General features: G+C 37.9%; 1 protein-coding gene across 24 annotated transcripts in view; it reads left to right on the forward strand.

Moving 5' to 3' along the window:
* The window catches only part of KHDRBS2 (KH RNA binding domain containing, signal transduction associated 2), a 366,714-nt gene extending 350,178 nt beyond the window's left edge, over positions 1-16,536 (forward strand). For 16 of the 24 annotated variants that reach the window (XR_001877994.1, XR_001877974.1, XR_001877986.1 and 13 more), the window contains 3 exons: positions 375-441; positions 1,376-1,480; positions 3,892-5,111. The gene's annotated coding sequence lies outside the window, so the exon portion shown is untranslated. Of the gene's footprint in view, positions 1-353; positions 442-1,375; positions 1,481-3,891; positions 5,112-9,656; positions 9,842-15,723 lie in introns of those variants that run through there. The other 8 variants (XR_001877987.1, XR_001877989.1, XR_001877990.1 and 5 more) reach the window with 6 other exon arrangements.
* The last annotated feature ends 10,781 nt before the right edge of the window (positions 16,537-27,317 follow it).

A 27,317-nucleotide genomic window follows, 5' to 3' on the forward strand; every position in this document is an offset into this window, starting at 1 on the left:
TAAATTCATATATTACTGCTACATACAATTAACAGCCCAAGCCCAAAATCATTTACTTTCATAATGCAGAACAATGACAGCTCTCCAGTAAAAACATATTTACAGTAGTTTTACATTGCTTTCTAGAGGTTTCATGCAAAAGAGAGAGACAAAAAATATGCACCAAGGCAGTTACAGAGAACCCTGTCTTTGTACTGTTCTTTCCTTTTAATCAGCATGAGCTTTGCTAAATAGGGGAAAGAATTATGAGTAGGTAGCAAGCATCTAGGTTACTGAGGGCAAATTACTCTCAGAGGAATCACTTTGCAATTTGAGCAACAGAGTCTGGCCTTTACATGACTTAAGATGAACAGGTCTTCTCTGTTTTAACCCAGCAGGAACACCAATTGCAAGGCAGCCAACCTGAAGTCCCTCAGCCACCTTTCCTTACATGAACAGAAGGTCTGTTCTCCCTTCCCCTGGCAGTTATACCACTGTGCTGGAAGAATTTTCTGCTGTCTTCTATTTCTATTTTCTAATGTCTTTTTAATGTCTTTTTAGTCTCTTCTGTTTCACATTCTCAAGTGTGGGACCTTACAGATGTTGTAGTAGTTTTTGGTATTGGTTGAAGTCCCATTAAGCTTCTGAAGTTCTTAAATTGCTTCTTGGAGGGTTTGGGGGGTTTTTTTTCATGTAACTTAGGTTATAAAAGTAGCACCATAAACATTAATTGAAGAGCCATTAAGCAGTATGGCTGTTTGTTTTGGGTTGATAGAGGACATAAAGCTTCATACCCTGTGGTGGAAAACAATTAGATCTGATGATGAACATGCTATTAAATATACCATTACCAGACTTCTATCAGTTTAACTTTAGAAAATAGCAACCAGCTGTAGCCAAAGCATACACAAGTGATAGAAAGTCATATTTTAATATGACTGTTATAAATATTGTCTTTTCTAATGTTTTATGCTAATGACAGTGACTAATAGTAGTCATTACCTCCATTCATTCTCATAAAAATTTCCTCGAGAGGATGATCACAACTGGAATGCTGTTTAAAATAAACCATTTTTCTAAAATAGAGAACATAAAAAACATTTAAATACCAAGAGGTTGGCTAGCTAATTTATTTTTTAATAGCATGTGTTCAACAACTACAGCTTTTGTTAATCGTGCTATCAGTTGAACAGATATTCCTTTCAGAAACATTTTTGGCATACTAACGTGTGTACATGTCATGTCTTCATATGGTCTCTGAAGAGTGGGATAAAAGGTGAATCTTATAGAGGCCAGAAAAAAAGTCTGATGCTACCCCTGTAGAGGCTTAATATTAAGAACATTGAATTTCCTCATCCATTTCTTATTTCAGTTATGAATTCTGCTTACTTGACAGGTACAGAGTACTTCATTATGTGCATGAACAGAAATGCTTAAATGGATGAAGCAGCTATTTACGTCTGATAGGAGCTAAGTGGGACATTAAATTAATGCCAAACAAGTGAGTGCTCATTTTAGTTTTGTTATAAATGGCTGCAGCACAGCAGTAATGTGTTGACTCTCATGTGCTGACAAGTTCTATATTTCTTACAAACTTCCCTTAGAGCTCGATGTGGAAAGACAAATTCACACTCTGCATGATGAAATTAGCAGCAGATGCATTAATAATTGAATAAGGATCTCTGGAGATATACCACAGTTCAGAAGGAGAGTTGTTGCCAGGCTGGTTTAAGTAGAGGCTTCTGTCATATGCATATGTCATATACATAAGCTCTGAGTTAAGAGCTGCTGCCTCTATGTAGCCTTTGGTATCAAATCCGCTTCCTGCTTTTAGAAGACTTTGCATAGTTACATTTGACAGGTCCATGAGTAGACTTGACAACCATTAATTTGGGCAGAGTATGCCCTTGCTCATCCCTCCTTCCTCTCTGACTATCCTGAAACATAGGGGCAAATTCAACACAGTTCCTTCTGGATTTGTCTCCAGACAAGGAATGGGGTATGAGTGACTGAAAGACTTTCACTGTATGCCAGACTCTTGCATTAGACCTCCATTCTTGTAGGGTTGAAAGTTTCCTGAAGTGCAGATCTCAGCTTCTCTCACAAAAGGATTAGGCCAATGGCATCCTGACCTGTATCAGGAACAGTGTGGCCAACAGGTCCAGGAAAGTGATTCTTCCCCTGTACTCAGCACTGGTGAGGCCACACCTGGAGTACTGTGTCCAGTTCTGGGCCCCTCAGTTCAGGAAGGACATTGAGGTGCTGGAGCAGGTCCAGAGAAGAGCAATGAGGCTGGGGAAGGGACTCGAGCACAAGTCCTATGAGGAGAGGCTGAGGGAGCTGGGGTTGTTCAGCCTGGAGAAGAGGAGGCTCAGGGGAGACCTCATCACTCTCTACAACTACCTGAAAGGAGGTTGTAGCCAGGTAGGCATCAGTCTCTTCTCCCAGACAACCATCAGTAAGACAAAAGGGCATGGTCTTAAGCTCTGCCAGGGGAGGTTTAGGTTAGATAGTAGGAAGAATTTCTTTACAGAGAGGGTAATCAGGCATTGAAATGGGCTGCCCAGGGAAGTGGTGGATTTACCATCCCTGGAGGTTTTAAGATGAGACTGGATGTGGCACTTAGTGCCATGGTCTAGTAACCATGGTGGTAGTGGATCAAGGGTTGGACTTGATGATCTCGGAGGTCCCTTCCAACTCAGCTGATTCTATGATTCTGTACCATACTTCCGTCTTCCTTTCCAGCAAAGGTGATCTCCTTTGATTTGGGAGGTTTGGGAAGGAAGGAATTTCACAGAATCACAGAATGGGTAAGGTTGGAAGGCACTGCGGTGAGTCATCTGATCCAACCTCCCTGCTCAAGCAGGGTTGTCCTAGAGCACATTGCGCAGAGGAGCCCAGAACCGGACACAGCACTCCGGGTGAGGCCTCACCAGGGCTGAGTAGAGGGGCAGGATCAGCTCCCTCAACCTCCTGGCAATGCTTTTCCTAATGCACTCCAGGTTACTATTGGCCTTCTTGGCCACATGAGCACACTGCTGACTCAGTTTGAGTCTTTTTGACAATAGTGAAGAAAACAAGAGGATTGCCAGAAAAAAACTCTGCTTTTTAAAGATACCACCAAGGCCAGCCACGATGAAATCCCTGATAGTTACATTGTGATCACTCCTAACACCAAGTAATATTATGCTCAGAAGATATTGACAAAGCAGTGTGACATTTCATACACAACACTACTATTGGAGCAAATTCTCGTGGGTTTAAAATCAGAACTTTATTGTACTAGCGCCAAGAGAGTAATAGCAATTTGAATAGTCTGAAAAATTGTCCCAGTTAGAAGAAGAGTGGCAAATTTTAGCACACTGTTACTGTACTAACTCCGCATAGCTCTCCCAACTATCCATGCAGACTTCAGCCGCTGGTTTGGTCTGCACAGGTTGAAGTGAATTCTATGTTTTGCTTTCCTCCAGTTACAGGTTATTATATAAATCTCAGGATCAAGAAGACAGAAAAAAATAGCTTAAAATAAATATCAGTGTATTGTATGGAGTTTCATCCTAAAGGAAAGCTAATTGTAATCTTAGGTTTTTTAATATATTGCAATATTTTGCATAAGCTACCATATGATTTAATAAAGTGGTACTGTCTTTAAAACAATACTCAAGACTCAATTGTCTTTAAAACAATATTTCAATTCCTTTTATTTAGATATGCAACTCTTTTTATTCAATAACAGTGCATATGTTACTTATTCAGTAAGAGTTTGGTATGAATCTTGTCGTAATAGTAATATTGAACTGGAGATCTTTTTAAGTATGAGAAACATTTAAACAGTTTCTGTTGTCACTTGAAATAGGAGTTAAGTCCCAGAGATTCATATTTGTATAATGAACTAATGTCTCCATCTGTTAGACAGCCTGAAACATCCTGCAAGGGGCTCAGCTGAGGAAAGAACAGTACGCATTTTGCTCTGTGATATTGGACCACAATACAGATGTTAGAGATCAGAGACTATCAGATGAAGGAGTAAGCATGCTAAATAATACCCTGGTTTCACCATAAGTCTTCTTTTGGGGTGCTTCAAACAAAGATGTGAAAATTAAACTGGATTTACATAAACATTTTTAGTAAACAGAGATACCATTTCAGAATTAATATTGTTCTTTAGATTCACACATGTATAATACATTTCATTGCTGTAGAAAAAAGTAATGTTACCATAATCTGAGTTTTTAAGGAAAAGACTAAATACTTAAACAAGGTCATGAACTGCTAGATGAGAAGAATATATGTGTATTACATAGACCAAAGAAACTGCATCAATGGGGACAGGGGGAGTGAGATCATAAGTCATTAACTATGGCTTTATGCTTCACAGTGGGTTTAATCTTATTAACTGCTTTCCATTCATTCTGTTATTTCCATGGAATAAGATTCTAAGTCTGCTCCAGGTTGAAAGTGAATATTATGCAATCCAGTAAGTTCTGTACCTATTGTTAGCATGTACAAGGCACATCAGTGGTGCCAATGTTTATTCTTAACAGTCTGAAGTAATCACGAAATTTCACAACTCTGGGCAGTCATCACTGCTATAAAAGCAAAGAGATATTTCTAAAGTCGTCTAGTGAGTGAATAAACCAATGGCTTTTATCCAGATTTTGCAGGTCACTAGATGTTCAAAACAGCAAAGCAAATTAAAAGAACCCTTTCTCTTTTGCTGTCATGGTAATTTTGCAGTTGAGTATATGATGATGTGCTAATGTAAAAGCTATTGAGGAAGATATGGAGGGATCTTCTTCTAACACTGCCTTGAAAGGTAGAAATAAATGTTGCATTTCAAATCACAGATCTCCTTGAAATTTGATTTCATTTTAAAAGGCATCTTAAGCACAAAATTTTTGTCCCTTGGTAACTTCCAATCAGATGAGAGTCCACTTAGAAGTAAAAACATAAATTTCTAATTGTCAGTCCTGTAACCTCAGCCTGAAAATCAAGTGGCAACTTTTTGATTTATGCCTCATCACTATTATTTATTCTTCTGCAGGCCAGAATTTTTTTTCCCCCTCCTATTGCAGAATATCAGGTCTTTCCTTGGGATCTCTTGAGATGACAGACTAAGCATGGGCAGCGTCCATAGAGAGTCTCAGTCTACTGTATTCAAGCAAAACAAATATATAGAGAGGGAGTCACTGTGCGTTTTCAGATTACCCTCTGAGGGCTATGATAGCTGTGCTGAGCTGGCAAAGCCAAAATTTCAACACAGAATTCTCGACAGAATGTATTTGATTTCTTTCTAGCCCACCCTGAAAAGAGAAAGGGCAGGTGTTTTGATGTATTCTCTGTAAACCTTCTCTGAATTTAAGAAATTGGATGGGATGCCAAGTACACAGAATGATCCAAGCTTTTGCAGAAAATGATACCCCTTCATTCATCCCAGCAAGTAATACAATAGTTCTACTTCTTCTCCTTCTGCTATTTGAGAAAGTAGGACCTATTTTTCGAATGTCCCATATGAGAAGTGCAGCCTTTTCTGATTACAGAAAAAGATGTTCATTTTTACCAGCTTTTCCATTTTAGTTTCCAGTTTACTGAAAGAGACCTTCCTCTCCCATCATGGTTTTCCTCAGTCCCCTAACATGTCTTAATCCAATTAGTGTTGCCACCTTTCTTGCTTCCTTTCTGTCTTTCTGATAATGCATATATATTGCACAGGATATCTCCTGAGTTTGAAATTAAAATGTCTTTTTTGGACTTCACTATGGAAAAATGTCTAAAATTGGGTAATAACACATGCAGTTCCAAAGTCTTCCGTAATGCACAGTTGACCAGCCATTAAAGAAATAGATTTTTTTCTTCAAGGCCTCATTTAGGGAGCAGAGCTGCTACTGCTGGAACAGTAAACCCAATTTTGTCTTTCAGATACTCTTCTGAAATGCCTATCTCCCACATAGCTGCAGTTTCCTGTCCTTTCTGTTACCCTACCTTTGCTAATCGTGGCTTCAGTGGAGTTGATATGAGATGTGCACATAGGTTTTTGCAACTTAATAATGCCAGTCTTCATGGGGCTGTAAAGAAAATTAAGCAGACAGAACCAGCACACAGTATAAATAGATTGTGGTTACAATCCTAATCCAGGCTGGAGATTCAGTCCATGCACTTTCATTCCCTTGTAAAGTAATATTTAATATGCATCTCCACAGATGTAGGCTCTGAATGTCTCCTCTAATGTACTTCTAAACGTGTCATTTTAAGATGACTATTTTTAACATAGTGCAGTAAAGGACTTTCAAAAGATAATTACAGGTTCAAAGGCTTCAGTTAGGACAGCAATTCCTGAGTGCAAGCAACTGAATTCTCTTAGTTATTCACTAGACAAATGCACTAAGAAAGTTAGAAGGGCAGGAATCTCAAGATGAAAATGAAAGTTGGAAACACAAAGTGAGAGAAGATGGAATACTTTTTTTCTCTGAAAAATAAAAAACTGTGTGTCTCTGATGCTACCAAGCAGGTCCAACTGAAATTCAGACAAGGGGCAAAGGATACTGTGCTTTCATTAACAGTGCTTGCATAGAAAGTACCCATAAAGGCTCAGGGAATACCAGTTGCTTCAAAATCAGGTGACAATGCAGACTTAACAGGATGACTTGGAGCAGCTCCTGAAAACTCCTGTGCCCAAACATGAACAGAAAGCTAGATGTTAGCCCAGAAAGTTTTCTTGCCAGGGCAACAGATTTTTGTAACAGATTTCATGCCTATATGAAGTTAAAGCCTTCAAACTGAACCTAGCTTTTGGCTTGTTTGCTTCCCTTTAAGCAGTGGTCACGAACAGGCTGGTAATGAACACATCATTTCCCAGAGTATTAAAATAGGCAACAAATTATTAGTGTTTATATAAGCAAATAACACAGGTTGGAATCACTCTTTTATAAGGGTTTAAAACTAAAACCATCAGCGTGAACCACTTTCATCTCTCAGGAAATGGAGCACAGGATAAATACTACGTGTGTTGGGAGTGCATTAGATATTCACCTTTCACTTTTGCATGATGGATTTGGTGAAATAAGCAATTAACACTGATAAACTGAGGACCTCTTGCAAGTGATGGTATGGACCCAGGAAGAGATGGCCTGTTGGATAACCAGTGCCAAACCTAAGCTAAGGTGAAAACTTTGGAATATCAGTGGGTTACAAATGTAGGAATAGGTTCCCAGGAAAGAATAACTGTGCCAACAGAGAAAGTTCCTCCCCTGTCTCAAGAATTTGATGTCTCATTTTCATCTTAAAGGGGAAGAATTTACTTTTTCTTTTTATAAAATGTCACATTGTTTTAGAGTTCTGGTGAAATGTTAAGAAGAGTAGGTTCCTCTAGAAGATTACAGTGGGGTTTGCTGTGTTCGTTCTTATTGATGGGTTAGGGAGTAATGTTTTCACAGGAATAATTGTTCCCATTGCACATAAACACATATTTATGATATGTATTAGATGCAATTCTGTTCAGTGCTTGCTAGTCATTAGGCTTAGTGACTTGTTCAAGCTCATTTTGCATTTTTAAAAAAATTGTTTTCCTCTGAACTCTTCTGGTTTTGCTTGTTTCAAAATTAAATTAATAGTAAGATTTTCATCAATAGGGAGCACTGACAGTTTAGCCACTATAACTTTGCGTGTATTTTATATGCAGATTAAAGCACATTTTTGGGCTATAAATCAATCTAATATTGTAATTGTGCTTCCCATTCAACTGTTCACTGTTTCTTGGACATCTGTTATGCATTGAGCAGCTGCTTCTATTGGGATGAACCCAGTGGCTTCTAGATATTATTTATGAATCCAGTGAATTTAAATTCAAGGAATATATATTATAATCCAGATTTCTGAAGTACATCTTTCCACATTTTGTCAAAATGCATGTTGGCATATCAGTTATTTCTGTTACCCACTTTAACATAATCTCTGAAATTTCTTAACTGTCTTTTCAGATCTATCCTACTTATATTTTTGTGTACTTCCTATATTGAAATTTCACTTTTAGTCATATTCTCATACCTCAATTAAAGTATATTCAGCATCAAACTTTATATGAATACCAAGGTGGTGCGATATTAGTCTTTTAATATGGCTTTCCAGTCATTCCTATTGCTTGTTATCAGAGTCTCATCCAGCTTTTTAACTTCTTACAATCAACCTTGGTCCAGAGATATTTTTAAGTTATGACAACAATGACATAGAACAGAGAGCAAGATTTTTTTTTTATGACTGGTTGTTTAATTGGTAGTTGAGTGGAAAGTATTTTGAATACTTTCTATGACAGCTGTAGCTATGAAACGAGAAAGAATTATATCTCTGCAGAGCACCACAGAAAATGGTACGAGGACTGTGAGACTTCTGCAGACTCATCTAACGCATCATATAGTGACAACACTGGAAAAAAAGATCCTGAATTAGACAGAAAAATGTTATCTATGTCTGCTGCTCTTGTGGTCCAGACCTCTTTCACAGAATTTCTACTCAGTCTGTGCCCCAGAAATATTTTCTGTAATATTGCAGTATGTTTAGCATTCTCTTAAATATACTTTTGAGTAAAAAACTGTTAATTTACAAATATTTGTGAACTGCAGAAAATCATTCAGCTCATCCCAGTATATGTGGATTCAGCTGGCAGAATGAGTGAAGTGTTACAATACCATGGAAAATAGTTCGCTTAGAGAATATAATGTATATGCTTCAGAGGTACACACACCTCAGCAGAATACTGCATATGCCTGTCCTATCAACAAAAGGGCAGGTATTTCCATCACATGGAAAATGACTGGCACAACTAGCTCTCTGTGAGAATCTGAAAAAGGAACAGCAAAACTGATTTTGTCAAGGACAAAAGGAGAATGAAGGGCAACACAAGAGGAGACAGTAATACATTTAGGCATTTACTTAAAAAGATTTGAATGATCCTGATCTGAGCAAAGGACAGTTAAGAGTGATATATGTAATTACCCTGAAAAATAAATATGAGAACTCATTTAAGCTTTTTACTAAAACCGCAAAGGCTTGACTTACCATAAGCTGTAAGAGATGTCATTAAATCATCAGCCTTTAAGAATAACTGCTTGTTGTGGTTTCTGAGATGCTCCTTTCTCTACCAGTACTCTGAGTAATTGTGTACAACTCCAAGAATTGATACCTGTAAGGAAGTTCCAGTGTCAGACAGACAAAGAAAGTAAAATATAAAAAAAGGTAAGCAATCCTGTTCACATCAGTGGGTCTTATCATAGTTGTATAGGTTGTAAGATTTGTCTCTGAAGTCACACTATGCTAATATGAGAGTACAGAAGACAATTTAATAAATGGGCTACATCAAGTCAGTTCATTGGTGTTCTGTGGAGTGTAGTCTGTGTACCAATAAAAATCTCCATGATTTTTATTAATTCCATTAAAGTAGCATGCCACCTCCAAATATTTATAGAGATCAAGCAGACTCACTTCAGGACAAGCCCTTCATACATACCAGAGGTACCACTTCCTGAAATGTAAACAGTTGGCATCTGCTGAACCCTAATCCCTAAATCAGAAACATAAATGTTTGGATTAACAAAAAATGGAAAGCCTTACTCTTTGTTGTTGACCTCCTACTACATATTTTTTCACTTTCAATGTTACGTACATGACTAGCATTCTTTATCCAGGACTGGAAATGAGGTGACTTTTTGGCGCAGTGACTTTTTGGCATAGTGACCACAAAGGACAGCAATGATCAAATTCAAGCCAACACAAACCCTCACTGATGCTCACCAACTTCAGATTTGAAATCAAGCCTTCAGTTCAATGTTACACATGTGATGCAGCTGTGTGATGATGCACATGTGATGAGGCAAGTAAGATTTCATACTCTTAAGAATCAGAGAAATAAAAGGATATTTATTTTACCCCTTTAAAAGAGTATATGGATCTGATACCAGAAAAAGTTGAGGAAATATAAAACATAAGCTTATCATTGAAATCTATTTGTTTTTTCTACACAGAGAGTTTTAGCACCCCACTGCACCAGAGACAAAGTGTTTAATAACTGTTAAGTGTTTTAGCACAGACCTGGAATTGCTGTCTGTCATATTTGCAGTGCATATATGTGTAATACAGAATGGAGATACACAGAATGGAGATACACAGAATATTCCATTGTACAAACTAAAGCTATAACACTGAGCAAACTGCTTAAACCATAGTGCTCAGGGAATGAAATTTGAAATTCTTTTCCAGAGTAGTTTATTTTTTGACAGTGTTTTTTTTCCATAAGAGATTAAATACAGAGCTGCTGGAGAGCACTGAGAAGTTGGGAAAGAATGAGAATGAGGATGTAGGTGTTGCTGCTGAGGACCCAGGGCACAAGCAGTGATTTTGGAAGTTCTGCCTCTTAAGTTTTGTGCTGTGGTTTTAGGCTGTACAGATCCCAGCAGGACAATCCATAATTAAGTTGGGGTTTAAGGGCTTTCAGTCTTCCTCTTCTCAAGTCATGCTCCAGCCACGGCTCCCAGCCTCATGCCAGGGGCTCCAAAATTTGAAGCTTCTCAAGGACCAGAGCAGGAGATCAGGGAACTAAGTGCTCCAGATCAACCTGCCTAGTGAGGGGGGCGGTCCTGCAGCCTCTGCTTCTAAAAGTAGTGGATTGGGAACTGCAAATTGGAGCTGTCAGGGATGTCCCTGAACCAGCACTTCTTCAGAGCCTGAGGTGCTCACCAGGTGTTGCCTTTGGCAAGATGGCAGGGAAACAGTCATATTTCCTCTGAATTCTGCCTCACTTTACACACAGTCGTGACAGGTATTCAGTGTGCACTCAATTTTTTTTAGATTCCAAATATCTATTTGGCTGGGAAGGAAATTATAAGTAAGTTTCAGAGAAGACTGGAATTGTCCACATAAAAATGTTTGATGCTTTGAAATGGCTACGAAACAATAAAAAATAAAATCAGTAAAATACACCTACGTGAAATTTCAATTGTTTTAGTAAGTTCTTTTCATGATCTATTTTCATGTTCTTCATTTCTGGAAAAAATGGATTTCATAATACTCTGCAAGAATAAAGGAAGTCTTTCAGATTTGTTGTCAGGTTACATATTAAATTTTAGGTCTGTGCATTAGAATTTTCATACAACTCCAAAATTATCAAAATAATTACTTCTTGTCTATGCAAATATGCAGGGTTAGCTTTCATTCCTACCCTGTCATAAGAAATCCAAAATTCTAGGCAGTATAAAAAATGTGCCTTGAATCCTATTGTCAATATTCGCCTGTTTCCCTTCTTACAACGGAATGTAATTTTGACAGACAACCCTTTAACCCTGAGGTAAAGGAAAGTAGCTCTTGCCATGTTGAATAATGAGCTGTGTAAATTTCAGTTGATGGGGATCTATTCTGTGCCTCCAAAAGGACAAAAAGCTATTTCTAGTGGTTGTGACTTTTAATATCAATAATTTTAAATAACCCATAAACTGACATAATTCAGGGAAAATCTTACTTTTTCTTTACCTTTACTCTTGCCAAAAAGGTCTTAGAAAACAATATCAAATCATATTGTATTATGGCCATCACCTTGACACTAGAATTTACATAATACAGTGCATTTGTATTTATAGTTTGTACAGTAGGACATCTGGCCCTTGCATTTATTATTCTACTGTCATGTAATTCATATCTTTCCAGATTTTGTCACCTATATACTTACTCACCTGAGCAAGATCAAAAAAGTAAGGCCTGAACCTCTTTCATTGTTGACATGAAATGAATATAGGAGTTGAGAATGCTGCTCTGGCTGTGGGTGTCTGTGTCTGCACATACCTATATGGCATCCTGGACTGTGACAGGCAAGCAGGACACAAACGTGGATGAAAAAAATACCTTTGATTTCTGATCTGGGAGATTGTAACAGCCACAATACTGGCATAGAGCATCTCAAACCTTGGATCATCTCAAAACTTGGAAACTAGTCTCTATTGCAGAATGTTATTTGTACTTCTTGCAAGGCAAAAAGGGTTCTTCCTAATTTCACAAAATGCAAAGTATGGCCAATCACAGCCACCATTAGTAGGATCTCTTCAGGTTCTTACCTTTGTTGTTGTTGTTTGAATTTTTATTTGTGAGTATTAAAGTCACATTTTTTGTGAAAAACTTATGAATAATATTTGTAGAATTGCAAGTGTACCTTGGAATTCTTATTCATTTGTATTTTAAGTAGCCAAGTTTATTTCATCATTATTGTGCAGTTTGACTACCTGTATTCATAAGGTGTACCTGCATGCCACTTTGATGAGTACTGCAAGGTTAGCAAGTACCCAGCAGGAATTAAAAGGCTTGTTTTTTATCAAAAGGGGTCAGTGACCATGGACTGCTTCATTGCTTATGAAAAATAAAGTAAATTTGCATCAAATAAAAGTAAATACGAGTATCTAGTGGCTTTCCAAACAAGCATAAAGTGGGATTTGGAGAATTGAGTCTTAAGAAACTTGCTTGACATCTAGCTTCAAACAAAAATTGAATATGTAAATTGGATATGTCTTCTTGCTACCAGGAAATCTATTCAGCTACCAGGAAAGCTCAGTCCTATAGGATACATATATAATTAATGTCTTAAGAGAAAAGGCTGAGCTACCTAATCTTTGAGAAAATTTTAAAAAAACCCAAAATTTTAAAAGGCAGAAAAGAAATCAGAAGGAAAAAAAAGAAAAGGGGGAAAAAAAGGAAAAATAAGAAAAACCTTACTGTTATAATCCATTAATAAAATTAAATTAGTTTTCATGGGTTTGTCTTACTGGTAAAATATTTAGGGGCACAAAAAATGTTTCATAAACACAATGAGATTTCCTCTCATGAAAAATCCCTGTCCTTTCTTCAAGAGTCTGGCAAGAAAACTGAGTTTTCTACTTAAATTTTACTTTTCAAAGTAAAAGACAGAATCTTCCAAAAGTAAAGCTGTCATTAATTACTGTTGTTGAAATGACACATCTCAATTTTACACAATTGTTTAATTAGACTTCACTCTTTCTTCCTTCTCATTTTGAATGGTACTTGTTATTCTGTGAACTCTGTTTTCACAGTTCCATGAAAACAAAACATAAAATCAATTATGTTGAAGTTTATGTAGGCTTCATATTAGGGAAAAAAGCAAAGTGCCTAGTCCTGCTGTCGATAAAATGTATTTATGTAATTCTCCATGTAGCACTTGGAATAAGGAAACTGACAGCAATCTCAATCTGAGAAGAGGAAGAGCCATATGGCTCCATTGTATGGGTGGCTGGTTTTATAATAACTTAAAAAAATACTTTCAGGATCCTTAAACAGATTCAGATTACCACATGTAGATGGGCAAAGTAGCCATGCACAGTGCTGGGGAGTTCCATTTTTTTATCCATGTACTGCCCTGTTAGAACAGCATGCCAGGGATTGCAGTTTATCAAGAAAGAGGAGAAATGTTTCACTCAAGGAATCTCTAGGTTCAGCAGGAGATTCTCATGGTTTGTGTGGTTACTTGAGGTTAGACTACGTAACTAGTTCATACATGTAATCTTTAGTGCCTTTTATAAGAATGTCCTTGAAGGCAACCTCAGGCAGAACAGGATAGTGGATGGTGATGTGCCACACTGCTATTTCTAGACGCTAGAAAAGGTTTTAAATTCACATTTTGTTGACTATGTGTGTGTGCATGTGCCTGGCAAACCCCACGTGTATCCATATGAATACTAGATCTCTGAAAGGTTCTTAAATTTCTTGCTTTGGCATTGCTACTTCGTTTTGTTACTGAGCTGTCTATATAAATTGAAAGTGAGAAAATAGTACAGTATCTAGCTTCATTGTAAACCCTTCCTGATTGATGACTTGCCTTCTCCTGGGACCCAGCATTATAGCAGAAACCAACTGGTGTAATCTGCAGCTAAAACTACTTGTTGGAGTTCTGTGTCTTTTCTAGGGAAATTTATTTTTCATTAATACTAATGTTCAGGCTCAGGAAAAAAATGTATTAAGGAAGTGTGTTATACACAGAACTTTAGGCTATTGCTCTTCTTGATGATACTAATCTGTTTTCCTACAGAGAATCATGTGAATTGTTACCTATCATTGCATCCCCACGTTCATCTCTTAATGCTTATGGGTGTGTTACAAACCACTTAAAAGAAATTCACTGCCCAGACTAGGCAGTTTCCTCTGTTACAACACTATATTTTTACTATTGTGTCTTTTCATTTGATGAGTGCTAATAGAGAGATTCTTACCTAGTGCTTTTAAAATGCTTCCTGATCTACACAGACAGGAAAAGTAAACAACAGTTAAGAAATTGCTCTGATAGATAGACCAATCTCTCAGGAGGCATTCATAACATCGACACCAACGCTGAGTTATTCTCTCTCAGGAGCACCATTAGCAGTCATTTTATCACCACCAAGTGTGTATGTAATTCTGTAACATCAGTACCAAGGCTGGGCAGTTCTCCTGGTCAGAGGTTAAACTGTAGGCAAAACCACTTCACTGTTGAAAAGAAAGTAGAAACCAGCCTAAAGTGCTAAACTTGCAGTTCAAAGTCTCATTAATATGGACATTTACAGATAACAGAATTAAACTGTGAACACAAGGGAGTAGTGTACTAACTTATTTTTAATTGTATACAAAGGGGCAGTTTGTGTCTTATTTTTTGGTTTGATTAATAGTTTATATTGGTTTGAGTCTGTTTTAATCCTGAGTTAGCCACAAAAGTAATAGTTTTGAGGACACAGTGTCACTACAGATGTAAGTTGGATGTGAAGTATGAGCGAGATGCTATTTGAAGACAAATCTAATCTTTGTAAGAGTAAATAAGTAAATAGTATTCAGACATTGGCACAGATTTTTCATTCACGACATTTGTGAAACTTACTGGAAAGCCATATGACATTATGGTTTGTTAAAAAGGATGTGAAAAATCAAAAAGATGTACAGAAAAAGGTTCTTAAAATTAGGGAAAATGTACTAATACCGAAACACAAAATAAATTCTTAGCTATTGATTCAGTCAAGAGAGGACTGAGAAGTAACTTGACTACAGCCTTCAGGTACCTACAGGCAAAAAGGATTTTTGACAGTTAAGAGCTCTCTAATTCAGGAGTAAGGAATGTGTAATTAGCTGGAGCCAAGAATTCCAGTCTGTTCCCCCCTCACCAAATTAACAGTGAGAGCTTTAAGCCATTGGAGCAATCTCTGTCGGTCAGAAAGATATCCAACATCTCATACAGAAGCTACAGAGGTTGATATTTTGGGACCACGCAGGATGTTGGACTAGACAATAATGTATAACTTTTTCTGCCCTTAATATCTATTTCTGAATTTAAGAATCTAAATCAATAAAAATTAAAAAGGTCAACAGAATCTGGCCCTCAGTCACATATATTTTATCATTTAATTGCATTTCCATTTGAGGATTATAATTCAGTTCTCTTATGACTTCATCGCAGAAACTTTTCTGCAGGATCCCAGAAATAGAGTCTGTCTTATTCTCATGATTAAACTTTCAACCAAATAAAAGCTCTTCAGCTTGTGACTCTGCATTAGCATGTGAAAAATTTAAATAAACATTGTTTTAGCTTCTTTTGTTATGAGCGAACACAGCAATGATACAGCACACAAAGTGTTAATATTTGTTATAGCCCTTGAGCTATACAATTGTGTAGTTTTGTTTTGATCATGCTTGATATGCTGTGTCTTGACTAGGTCTTCTTTCATTCTATTTCTACAGGTTAGTGAGACTTTAATCAAGAAAAAAAAAATCTAATGAACAGCAATTGGAAACACAGCACTTGGAAAGGTCAAAATGGTACATTACATCCTTATTATCCAAAAGAACAGATGAGTTTAATATCCTGGCAGCATTTTCCTGTGAAGAAGATATTAAACAAGAACTGAAAATGGCACGAGGTTCCCTCTTCCTTTCCTATGAGTAAGATTGTAACAAGGTGATGAAACTATACAGAATAAATCTCTTTCTGCTTTAATGGTCAAGGCTGTGGATTCTGTCTAGATTTCAAAAACCTAAGCCAGCCAAGGAGTCAACACGTGCCGTTTGGCTCAGGATATTTACAACATGCTTTCCTGCTTGTATGACCCATTTTCCATTAATATTTTCTAGTCTTAAACATGGGAAGATATGTTAACAGAAGGTACACAGTACAATAAGTTTTGCCACATACATGAACTGCAACAAAAAATGCACTGCATCTGCACGGCTGAAAAATGAGGTTTTTCAGCTTCTGTTTGAATAACCTAACAGCAAAGATAATGTATTCCAACACACAACACATTGCATATATCCTGCTTTGGAAAGTCTCTGAAGGTATGGAACTATTTGAAGGCAAAGGAATTTGTAGTATATCCCATAGGTTATTAACAATTCGATTAATATAAGAACTGTCAGAATATGCTAGCTTAAATCACTATCTGCATGAAGACTCTTCTTTTTATATGTATAAGGGGAGAAAACACCTTCTGGAACTGAGTGTTGTATTTTAATGCTAAAAAACATCACCAGGGTCCTCATGTAAAATGTTATTATAGCAACTGAACAAATCCTGTGCTTAAAAATAAAAAAAATTAGTATAAGAGATGCACCTGTATTAGTATTATTACAAGTTAGATATTAAAGGTATTAATAATTATTAAAGAAAACATTTTCTATTATTCCAAAAGATAGAAGAAGGCTTGTATTGCTGGCTGAAGTGGACCTACATGGATTTGCACAAGCTCACAATTAGAAATCATGCCAAATGTCTTTTTCCCACACTATATTATATTTGAATAAAAATACTTCTCCATGGTACATTACATGCAACATCTTGCTGAGAAGAGGTATTCTGCTTTGGTTAAGAGAGAGAAAATGAGCATATCCAAAATATGTTTTCAGTATCTCAAATGGATGTATGTGTGTATGTACTTGATCTTTTTCTTTTCCTTAGGTGTTTTTATTTTTCACTGAAGACTGTAAATGTAGTTTTCATCATTTGTTTTGCAACCATAAAGTAGGATAGTTTTTCAATGCATTGGCAACGTGCAACCTATTTTGAAACTTCAAAGGTTTTGCAAAACTACAGACAAAAATCCCTAATGGGTGTTCCTTTCATAAACGCCTACCAAAATTGATGTTTTCTGTGTGTCTAGAAAAAATCCACTAGATACACGTTTCTATCAAGTTCTTTGTGATTTAGGTACTAGTCCTTGAAACGAGAACAACTACAAATAGCTCTTTTCTGCTTCCTAACCAAATATATCGGCCATCAAATACGCAGCCCACAGAAAATAATAAACAAAACTGGTTTTTCAGTTCCTAATTATTATTCACAATATAAATATCTGAATTTTTATAATTTGAATTACTAAGAACTCTTGACCATATATATTTTTGTTATGAAAAAATAAAATATATGCTGTCGTATCCATTTTTTAAAAGCTCATGTTTAGGAAATGACTAAGTAGAGAATCCAGGGTGTTGAGGGAGAGACTCAATGTGTAGTCATAAAAACAATTCGAGGCTTTCTCACAGAGTGAGTTCAATGTATCAGGTGAAAGCAGTGGTGTTTGTTATACTCTTTTCAGTTCACTCTTGATTATGCAAAATGCTGTTACTGTGTCACACACTGTTTAACATGGGGAAGACCTTGAACATGTTATATGTCCTTATTATTCTATGAAATGGATTTTTTTTCCACTAGGTGATCACAGTCATTCTTTTTTTAAAAACTACCAAAATAATGAAGTACATCTTAAGAACCAATACAGAAGTTTGACGATGCACTTTAGGAGACACCTCCTTCCTTCACTTACCTTCAATAACTAATGTGGTTGTTGGGCATTTTCATTGTCTTTCTTCAGTGAGGAAGGTGAAGAGTAGGAGTTGTGTGTAAAATATTGGGCCTATGAACCATGAGAACTTCTCAAAGGAAAGTATCTCTGAAGTATATTCATTAAATTGACAGCAGACAAAAAAAAAAGATGTGGCTGATGGAAAGGCGTCATACTGAAGCAAGATCACATAAGAGACACATCAAAGCATAACAGACCACGGACAGTGCACACATTCCCACACATAGGATTTTGCACCAGGACTTGCTGGTTCATTGTAATCCCAGTAATAAGGACACTCAGATGCTGTGAAATACAGCTTAAAATACCATCCATTGCAGCTAACACTCTGATGCCGTAAGGTCCATCTGCTTTTTGATTTTCCTAATTGTGTAAGTTTTATAAGTAGTTAAGTAGTAGAAGTAGATTTTAGAAGTAGCTATATTATATCCCTCACCATTTAGCACAATAGTTTACACATTCCTCAAACCTCTTACCCCATTCTGTGTTCCCCATATCAATTCTACCCCTGAATTCCAGTAGAAAATGTTTGGTCTTTTGTCAAGGCAGACCTCTTCTGTTTGAGGACATCTAATCCTGGCCTGAACCGCAAGAGAACAGTCAAGAACTAGGTGACCGTGTACCGTTTGTGCTCTGAAGAAGAGGAAGATGATGAAGAAAAGCCCCCAGACCCAATTCCCTGGGGGTGGGCAAGGGGATGGACCAGGGCAAAAGCTACAGGATGGATAAAATTGGATTGGTCGGACAGTGTTATAAAATGTAACATCTCAGGCACGGCCGGCACGCGCATCTTGCGATCTTTATGCCTAGGCACAAATTAAACCCTTTTCTTATCTCATCCTCAATTAACTGCTCCAAAGTTTTTTTTCTCAGCACCGATTAGGCATCACTCTAAAGAAATAAAGCGGTTAGCACAGATAATCTTACGTCCCTTCAGTTGCTGGTGTAGTTATGTGCCATCAAATGAGCTTCCATGCAGGGCTCAGCATCCTGTGCAGATCTTGTCCATGTAAAGGTTACCCAAATATTTCAGTCTTTGGAGCTCCTGTAAGGTTTTCCTTCACTAATCATTTTTACTGTCAAACAAAAAGGATACACACATGGGAATTTGTTGCTCCTGTCTGAGATAAAGGCAAAGAGGTACAGTACAGTTGCTGAGACCCAGTGGCAGCTGCCCACAGGCTACTTCATTACAATTATCCAGCCAAGTTTATCCTGCCGACAGAGGATGTGCCCAGCATAGCAAAGACCTAAAGGTCATGTTGTGTGCATAGCACAGTGCAGGCCTGCATCTGTTCGGGGCAATGACTGTTTGGGTCACTAACTCCCCCATGTACAGTGGTCTTCTGGTCAGAATCTCTGCACGTGTGTGCATGCATACCTGTTTTTCATCTGCATATAAAAAGCTGCTTTTATGCTCCAAACTGATACATAGTATTCAAATTTGCACACATTAAAAACTGTACATGTCCATTGCAAACACTCCCCTGTACATGTCCCTGTCCATCAGCTGGCATTATGCAGGAAGTCAGATAGGTTTATAATTACAGAATTTATACCTCCAATGCCAATAAAAGGCAATGTAAGTACATTTTTGCAAGTGTGATTGTTTTTGCCTGCAGCTCAGATTCTTGTTATACTTGCATTTGAATTTGTTTTGTTTTGTCACACAATATTACTTGGTATTATATGAATAAATAATCCATAAGCTAGAAAACACAGTAAAAGCAAAGAAATTAAGTCAGTTGCATTATTAAAGAGAGATTAAAATAATTTGACATGAAAAGCATTTTAGATACAATACAGCTGTCTGATTTACTGATGTGCACAGAAGCTAATACATCATTCAGCCCTGCTACCACCTGGCAGCTGCTCAGCATCTAATGGGAAATGGGAGGGTGGTCACAGTCCAGTTCATAGTGGACAGGTGCCGGCATCACAAAAATCATCATCCCAACTGGCACTAATTGGCACCTTTGTTGACAGTCTTGGCAGAGAGGCCAGTGATTGAATCAGCATGGAGAGTGCCTTGCAAGCTCTGCTTGCTTGGGATGCTGGGCTTAGCTCATCCTTCACTGAAACCATCCTTAGTTTTTCACATATTTCACAGAAACACAGTCAGGTCCTGACACTCTATTTGCCTGTAATTTCTGTGAGCATGCATATTGCTGTGGTATATTTCGGGAAGCAATGCCTTCAAACAGAGAGTTAGATACATCTCAGGGACACCAAAGCCTGCCCACCAATGCTGGCCAGCAGAAGAGCCTCTGGACTTAGGCTTGGGGTGGAAGAAGACAAAAGGGGATGAAACCAAATGCTATTCTAAGGGAGAAGCTACACATGATCCACATGGACCTCCAATTTCATCCAAGATATTCTCAATTTTATTGTGTTCCTGGGGACTTCTAATAGCCACTTTTACTCTGTGCCTCAGTTTATTCTTTTTTATGAAGGTCATATTATTTGTCTCACTCTCAAACATAATGTGAGGCTTTGCTAACTAACCAATACCTTAAAGTATTAAAGCACCTCTGACAGAAGTCAGTAGATACATTAAAATTCAGGATTCAAATTTATAGGAACTTTTGTTTCTTAATAATCCTGTTAAATGAGTTGCAGGGAGTCACTATTGAATATATCCATTTTGCATTTACAAATCTTTCCATTCATTCTGTTGAATCTTAAATACAATTTTTTCTTCCACCCCAGCTACCTTATCCAAATCAGAAACTAAAACTAATTTTTTTTTTTTGGTATAAAGAAACCTGTTTGTGGGTTAATTATCTGTTTTGGCTCATTAGTACCTTTTTCCAAAGTGAAGAAAGAAAGACAGGCAGGTAGGAAGGAAAGGAAGTAAATGAAAAGAAAAAGTAGGGATTCTGGATAAAAGGAAAGAAAGAACAAATCTAGTTCATGTACATGGGAAAAATGTTGAATTTGTTGCACATGGCTTTGTCAGTATATAGATAAAAGCGAAAAAGCTAAACTGGAAAAGTGATAGACGTAGTCAGGTAAAAGAAATCATAAAGCACTGAAAAAATTGTGTAAAAACACTGAAGTTTGTGTATCATTGTGCCTGAGGCCTACTTTCATTAGGAACAATAAGGTTATAAAATACTATGAGCACTTACAGAGGCCTAAATTGCCACCAAACCATATTCTGATTCCTCCCCATTGATTTTTCACTTCTGTATTACATCTGATTCTAAGGAAATGTCTTCTCATTTACATGCATCTACATAAATTCAGGATCAAGCCACCAGCTTTTTCTTCCTCCAGTGTTAATAACGAGCAGTGGCTGCTATACTGTGTTCCTACAGACACTCTGGAAACAGAATATGTCATCGTTAGCCTAATGAGGGGAAAGAGGGAGAGAGATTACTAAATGTTTTCTCTCTAGCCCAATTAAAGGAGAGAGAGCAAGATGAAGAGAGGGGGAAGACGTGCTGAAGGGAGAGCTGTGTACGTGACAGATTTCTTCCTCCCTTTGGCTACAAGAGCATTCTCATTAGGTAGAACTGAAAAAGACAGGGGGATGTGGAAATACAAAGGAGAAATCCTTTGACTGAAATCAGACTGTGGCAGCACGGACCATCAGTCTGAGCTGCACATTACCGTCCAAAAATAGCTTTCTTGCGAAGGAAAGAATATGATAACAAGTACACTATTGCCATTACTGTTCTTAAGACAAATTATCCATACAAATAGGAAGGAGCAAAATTTGTCTGAAAGCCTCCTTGGCCATCCACAGTCGCTTTTCAGGACTGCTCTAGAGGGAAAGAACTGCTTGAGTACGAAGGACATTTCCAGTTTAGAAGTTGCTTTAGGGGTGCCAACTCACTGTTTATAAAACAAGCAGAATTTGATCCCATGATGTTTTGTACCAGAAACATCAGGCCTGCTAGAAAGGGTGTCTACATCCCAAACCACATGTTCTGTCCCAAACACATGCTGTCCCACAGGCTGGGCCTGGGCACTGCCAGATGGTAGCTCACCTGACCCAGACTTTTGCCAGGTACCATGACAAAAAAGTCCCATTACTCAGATGATTGCAAGCCAGCACTCAGGGCCTCATGCCAAGGCAGTATAGGGTTTTTCATGACTCAGAAGTCTCTGGGGGTGAATGTGCTGTTTAGGAATCCAGGTGCTATGCAGAGAGTTGAGGCTCCTAGCCTAAGCTAAAGGTCGTAATGTGAAGTTTTGCATGTACACCACTGAAGCCAAGGATACTGTTCTTTCCAAACAGAAAAGAACATTGCTTCCAGTCCTATAGCATGACACTGTACACATTCTCATATGACAGAAGAATACCTTCTTCTTTAAACTGCAGCAGAGATATAAATGAACTTGCTACAAAGATTTCTTTGCACCCACAGCTCTGTTTTTGACTCCATAGGTAGCTTACAGCACCTTTCTCCCCTGCTGTGATGATATATTAAAAATATACCAGCCCATGGATCCCAGTCTGCATGCTGCTGACTGACTGCATGTGACCCATGTTCTATGGGCAGGTTCACGGCATCTCTAACAGGACAAACATAGGAGGAGGCAGGTGATGGGTGAGAGTCAAAGGAATATTCTTTGTGCCAAGACTCTGAAATTAAACAGGATTCCATGACTACATGAAGATGCAAGGGTTTTTTCCATAGGTTAAAGAGACCCATGACCAAAGATAACTAGGAAGGAAGGAGTTTCCTTGTTATCACATCAGCCACCAGCCCCTGATGCGATTCCAGAGTTATATCCCACAGTGTTCTCATTACCTGTACAAAGACCTAAGCCATGCAGAGAGCAGAAGAAACTACCTTGCATCCCTATTTATATATAGTGCTCAGACACTGAGCTCAGCGATAAAAAGCTGGATTGATGTGCCAACTATAATCCAGTCCTCGAATGTTGAATTCCTGTTACTTATTTTAAATCTCTCCACATTTCCTTGCATTCTGACTAAAATGTAGCAGCTTTGTGAGCTAAGTTATAGCTGCCCTTTTACCGTTTCAAGTGCCAGAAGCTTTAGCTAAGGAAAAATGATTTTGTAAAGACTTGCTGTGCTCTGCTAGTCTTACCGATTGCATTTCCTGCCAATAAAACCTAAAAAGACGTTGAGAAAGTTCCTGAGAAAGCCTTGGTTTACAAGTCTCTTGATGTAATTATTTTTTAATCTGTGACTCCTGACTCCCCATCCTGGGAGACCTTCTGATTTGTTCATCATCAAGCCATGACTGGATTAGATTTTTTTCCCCTACAACAAGATTTATTTTCTTTATTCACCACTCACCTGAGCACAGACAACAGAAGGGAAATATTGGGTCTGGCTTCTGGTTGTCCAACAGGAGCCTCAGGGCTGATTTGACAAGCCCTCCAGTGAGGAACACAGAAAAGGGATGGAACCCTGAACTCTCCTGTCAGCACAACAGAAGATAGTGGAAAAAGTAGCCTGTGCTGCATGGGGAGAAGGGTAAGACTGCCAGGAAGACTGGCAGTAGCTGAGACACATATAAGCAAGCCCAACTCAGCCATGTCTACACGGACAAACAAACACAAGGTGAGGGAAGACTGCAATTAGTGTCCAGATGCTTTCAATCTCCTTACATTTTTAGATTATTCCAAATTTCTTCCTGAATAGTTGTATAGTATAAATATTGTAACCAACATGGACAATGTCATAAGATTTCCTTTCAAAACATTGAAAGTTTGGGTCCCTCAGAGAGTTTTTCACATTAGATTCCTTTCTCCTCTTTTATGCTGTGTGTCTGAAGAAGTACTAAGCTGCCCAGTATAAAAACTGCCTGACTCACATTTATAATAATCAATTTTTCTATATTTTTTAATCAAAAATTCTGACCCACTGAATTCTGACATTCCAGCAGTGTAGTCTGTAGTCTCAGATCATAGTGCAGCCTACTGGGGGGCAGGGAGATACACCAGCACAGCTGAGTGCTAGCAAAATCAGCATATACATGACTCAGTACTTTCAGGTCCACTGTCCTGAACTGCGAATGTCACAAGATCTGAAATAGGGACTTCAGTCCTGATGCTTGAGAACAAGATACTAAATTCAGTTTGATTTAGTGACAGTATTCCATTCTCTTCTAAAGCATGCCATTTTGAAAGATATAATGGCTAGATAATGAAATGGTATAACATTTGTTTACAAATGCCATCTTCTAAAATATCGTACTTGAAAAGAAATTAACCACTTATTGTTTCTCTTGGGAATTTAGCACAATGGTAAAATTTAATGGACAAATGCGAGTTCAGTTAACTCCAGCTCATGTACAAGAGGCTGAAAACCCATCACATAATTGGATCCCTCTGAAGCTTACAAATGGCAGATCTTTGTGCCCCAGCTTGGGAAAAACTGCATTACCCAGCAATGATCTATGGTGATGTAAAGAGGAAGGAGATGAGTATAGTTAATAGTAGTATGATGAAGATACTGCTTGGATACTTTCTGGTTATTTTCCCCCTCCTGTCATATCTCAACTGCTGCAAAGTCTACCTCACATTAAGGAGACTGAAGTTGTTAACTTCAACACACAGCATTTTAATTTTTATATGGAAATACTGTATTAAATAGGAGAGCTGTCTGAAAAGCTACCAGTAAAAATTCTATCTTAATCAGCAATACCAACACAAAAGGCCAACCTAGTCTGAATTATCAGTCAGCACTTCAGCAACATGCCAATTATTTTCATCATTTAGAATGACCCTAGCAATATTTTGAAATTGTATCTAAAATTGCAGTGGTTATTAATCAAGGAGCTATGGCAAGCCAGCTTCATGATCAGCAGAAGGGTGGAGACAGATACTATATCATTTTGATCTTACTGAATAATTTGCTTTTAAGCACAAAACTTTTTGCAACTTAATCTCTTAATCATTTGAATGTCCAGAATAACAAGCAGATTATTTTATGGTGTTTTAGATGGCTTTCAATACATGTCACAAGAAGAAAAAATTAAATTAAAGTACATCTATCTCTCCTCATTAATCTTTTCATACACATACATCTTCATTAAATCTCAATTTCTTAGCCATTGGTATGCACAACAGGACCCTCAGAAGCTCTAATTGTAGCAGAGCAGACCAGAGCTGAAATGACTTATTGACAACACTTGTTTAGGGCTCATTTTCTTCTTTAATTTATGAAATTTCATGGCTGCAATTCTTGTTTGTGGCACTCATTCACCTTTTCAGTGTGTAAGAAACAATAATGTTAAAATTTTCTTGATAATATTACATAAATACTTGTGCTTTTAAGAAAAAAAATTTTTTTTTTCCTTTTGAGCAATTTTTGGAGTCTTGCATTCATGTGGTCTATCAGGCATCTTCTTTTCCAGTATAGCTTAGTTATGTCCTAAGCATCATCACTTGGGTGTTACAAAACGAGAGACCTAATTTTGCTTCATCTTATTTCTTAGCCCAAGACAAATAATTGTCTAATGGTGGTATCAGTGGTTTCAGTTTTTTTCTCTAGTCCTTTAAAGTTCTATTTTCCATGGATCATCAAAACTTTATGACAATGCTCAGTAAAATCTGGCCAAATTCACTTCTATTACCATAAGAAAAGGAAAGTCAGCAAGGCTACTTTTCCAAGTAACACTCGTACTTTTTGTTGATCTTAAACATTAAGTGGAGCAATTTCTTTCTATGTATTAAAAATGGGATCTGTCAAGCACTGGGCTTACGTAATCCTATTTCTGAATAAAGCATCTCAATTAGAGAAGCTAAATGTGCCATAAAACTGCAGACAATAAAGTGTTATCTGAGGAGTATTTTATTTCTCTGAAACACAGTTCAGACAAACACTCTCCATGTAATTATCCACACAAAGAGCTCCTGGATTCTGTACTACTTAAAAAATCAGAAAAATCTTTAAAGCTTTTCTCTATATTAAAGCCACTTCAATGCTGACAGTACACATGGTATAAAACCCTTAAAATGTCTCCTCAAAGATCTGTAATTCATTCAAGTTCTGAAGAATGAGGAAGAGAGCTACACATAGAATTTTGTTGGCTATTACGCTACTAGCCTAAAAAGCCTATGTCATCTGGTATTGATCAAATAAGATCAAAGCAATCCAAGATGCTAATTTTATTTGATTCTGGCCACTGGTCCTAGATAGGAAGAGCAATGAGAGCTGCAAGTTTGAGTAAATGTTGAACTCACTGCAATGCTGAAGCATCACCCACCCTTAGCTCTGGTGCTGGAAGGAATTGATCAGAATTTCCCTGTGACTATGAGAAGGGCACTTCACGAAGCTACCATCAAGCGCTCCTTTTGTGAGGTAAAGACAGTGACCCTCAGTTTTGCCAGAAGCAAGTGGACTAAGGGAAATATCTTTCTGTATCTGACGTCTCCTTGTGCTTCTGCTGCCAATCACTGACAGAGCTTCACATGTGGACCGAAGTCATATCGAGTATGGCTCGCTCACACCCACTCTACTCAGCTGATTTGAACCAGTAATTCTTCTCTTCTTTCCACACTACTTTTTGCAGATACTCTTGATTTATTTTACATAGACATGAAACCCAGAAATATTCTTGACAAATGGTTATCTAACATTCTTTTTAATTACTAACTGAGTGTGTACTTCAGTTATCATACAGGAGGTGTACAGGTGTCAGAGACTTAAAAAAAAATCTTTAAAATATAACTGACAGAAAAATCACATCTCAGTTACAGCCTCTTCTGACAAAGCATAGATTTTGAGAAAATTCATTCTGAATACCAGCATGTTCATGCTTCAGGAATTTTCATCTTTGTCAGTGACATGGACAGTGGGATTGAGTGCACCCTTAACAGTTTGCTGACTATACCAAGCTGTGTGGTGCAGTGATAGGCTGGAGGGAAGGGATGCCATCCAGAGGGACCTTGACACACTTGAGAGGTGGAAATGTGTGAACATCATTAAGTTCAAAAAGGCCAAGTGCACAGTCCTACACCTGGGTTGGGGCAATCCCAAGCACAAATACAGGCTTGGCAGAGAATGGACTGGCAGCAGCCCTGAGGAGAAGGACTTCGGGGTGTTGGTTGAGAACAAGCTGAACATGACACATCAATGTGCATAGGCAGCCCAGAAGGCCAACAGTGTCCTGAGCTGTATCAAGAGGTCAAGGAAGGAGATTCTGTCCCTCTATTCTGCTCTCTTGTGACCCCACCTGGAGAATTGTATCAAGCTCTGGAGACCCCAACGTAAGTAGGACATGGACCTGTTAGAACAGGTCCAGAGGAGGCCACAAAGATGATCAGAGGGCTGGAGAACCTCTCCAGTGAAGACAAGCTGAAAGAGCTGGGGTTTTTCAGCCTGGAGAAGGAAGACCTATAGCAGCCTTTCAGTACTTAAAGAGCGCTTACAAGAAACCTAGAGATGGACTTTTTTACAAGGGCAAATAGTGACAGGACAGGGGGAATGGCTTTCAAAGGAAAGAGGGTAGGTTTAGATTAGATATACAAAAGAAATTCTTTGCAACC

This window comes from Lepidothrix coronata, unplaced genomic scaffold (genome assembly GCF_001604755.1).
Source record: "Lepidothrix coronata isolate B3197 unplaced genomic scaffold, Lepidothrix_coronata-1.0 Scaffold241, whole genome shotgun sequence".
Lineage (NCBI taxonomy): Eukaryota > Metazoa > Chordata > Aves > Passeriformes > Pipridae > Lepidothrix > Lepidothrix coronata.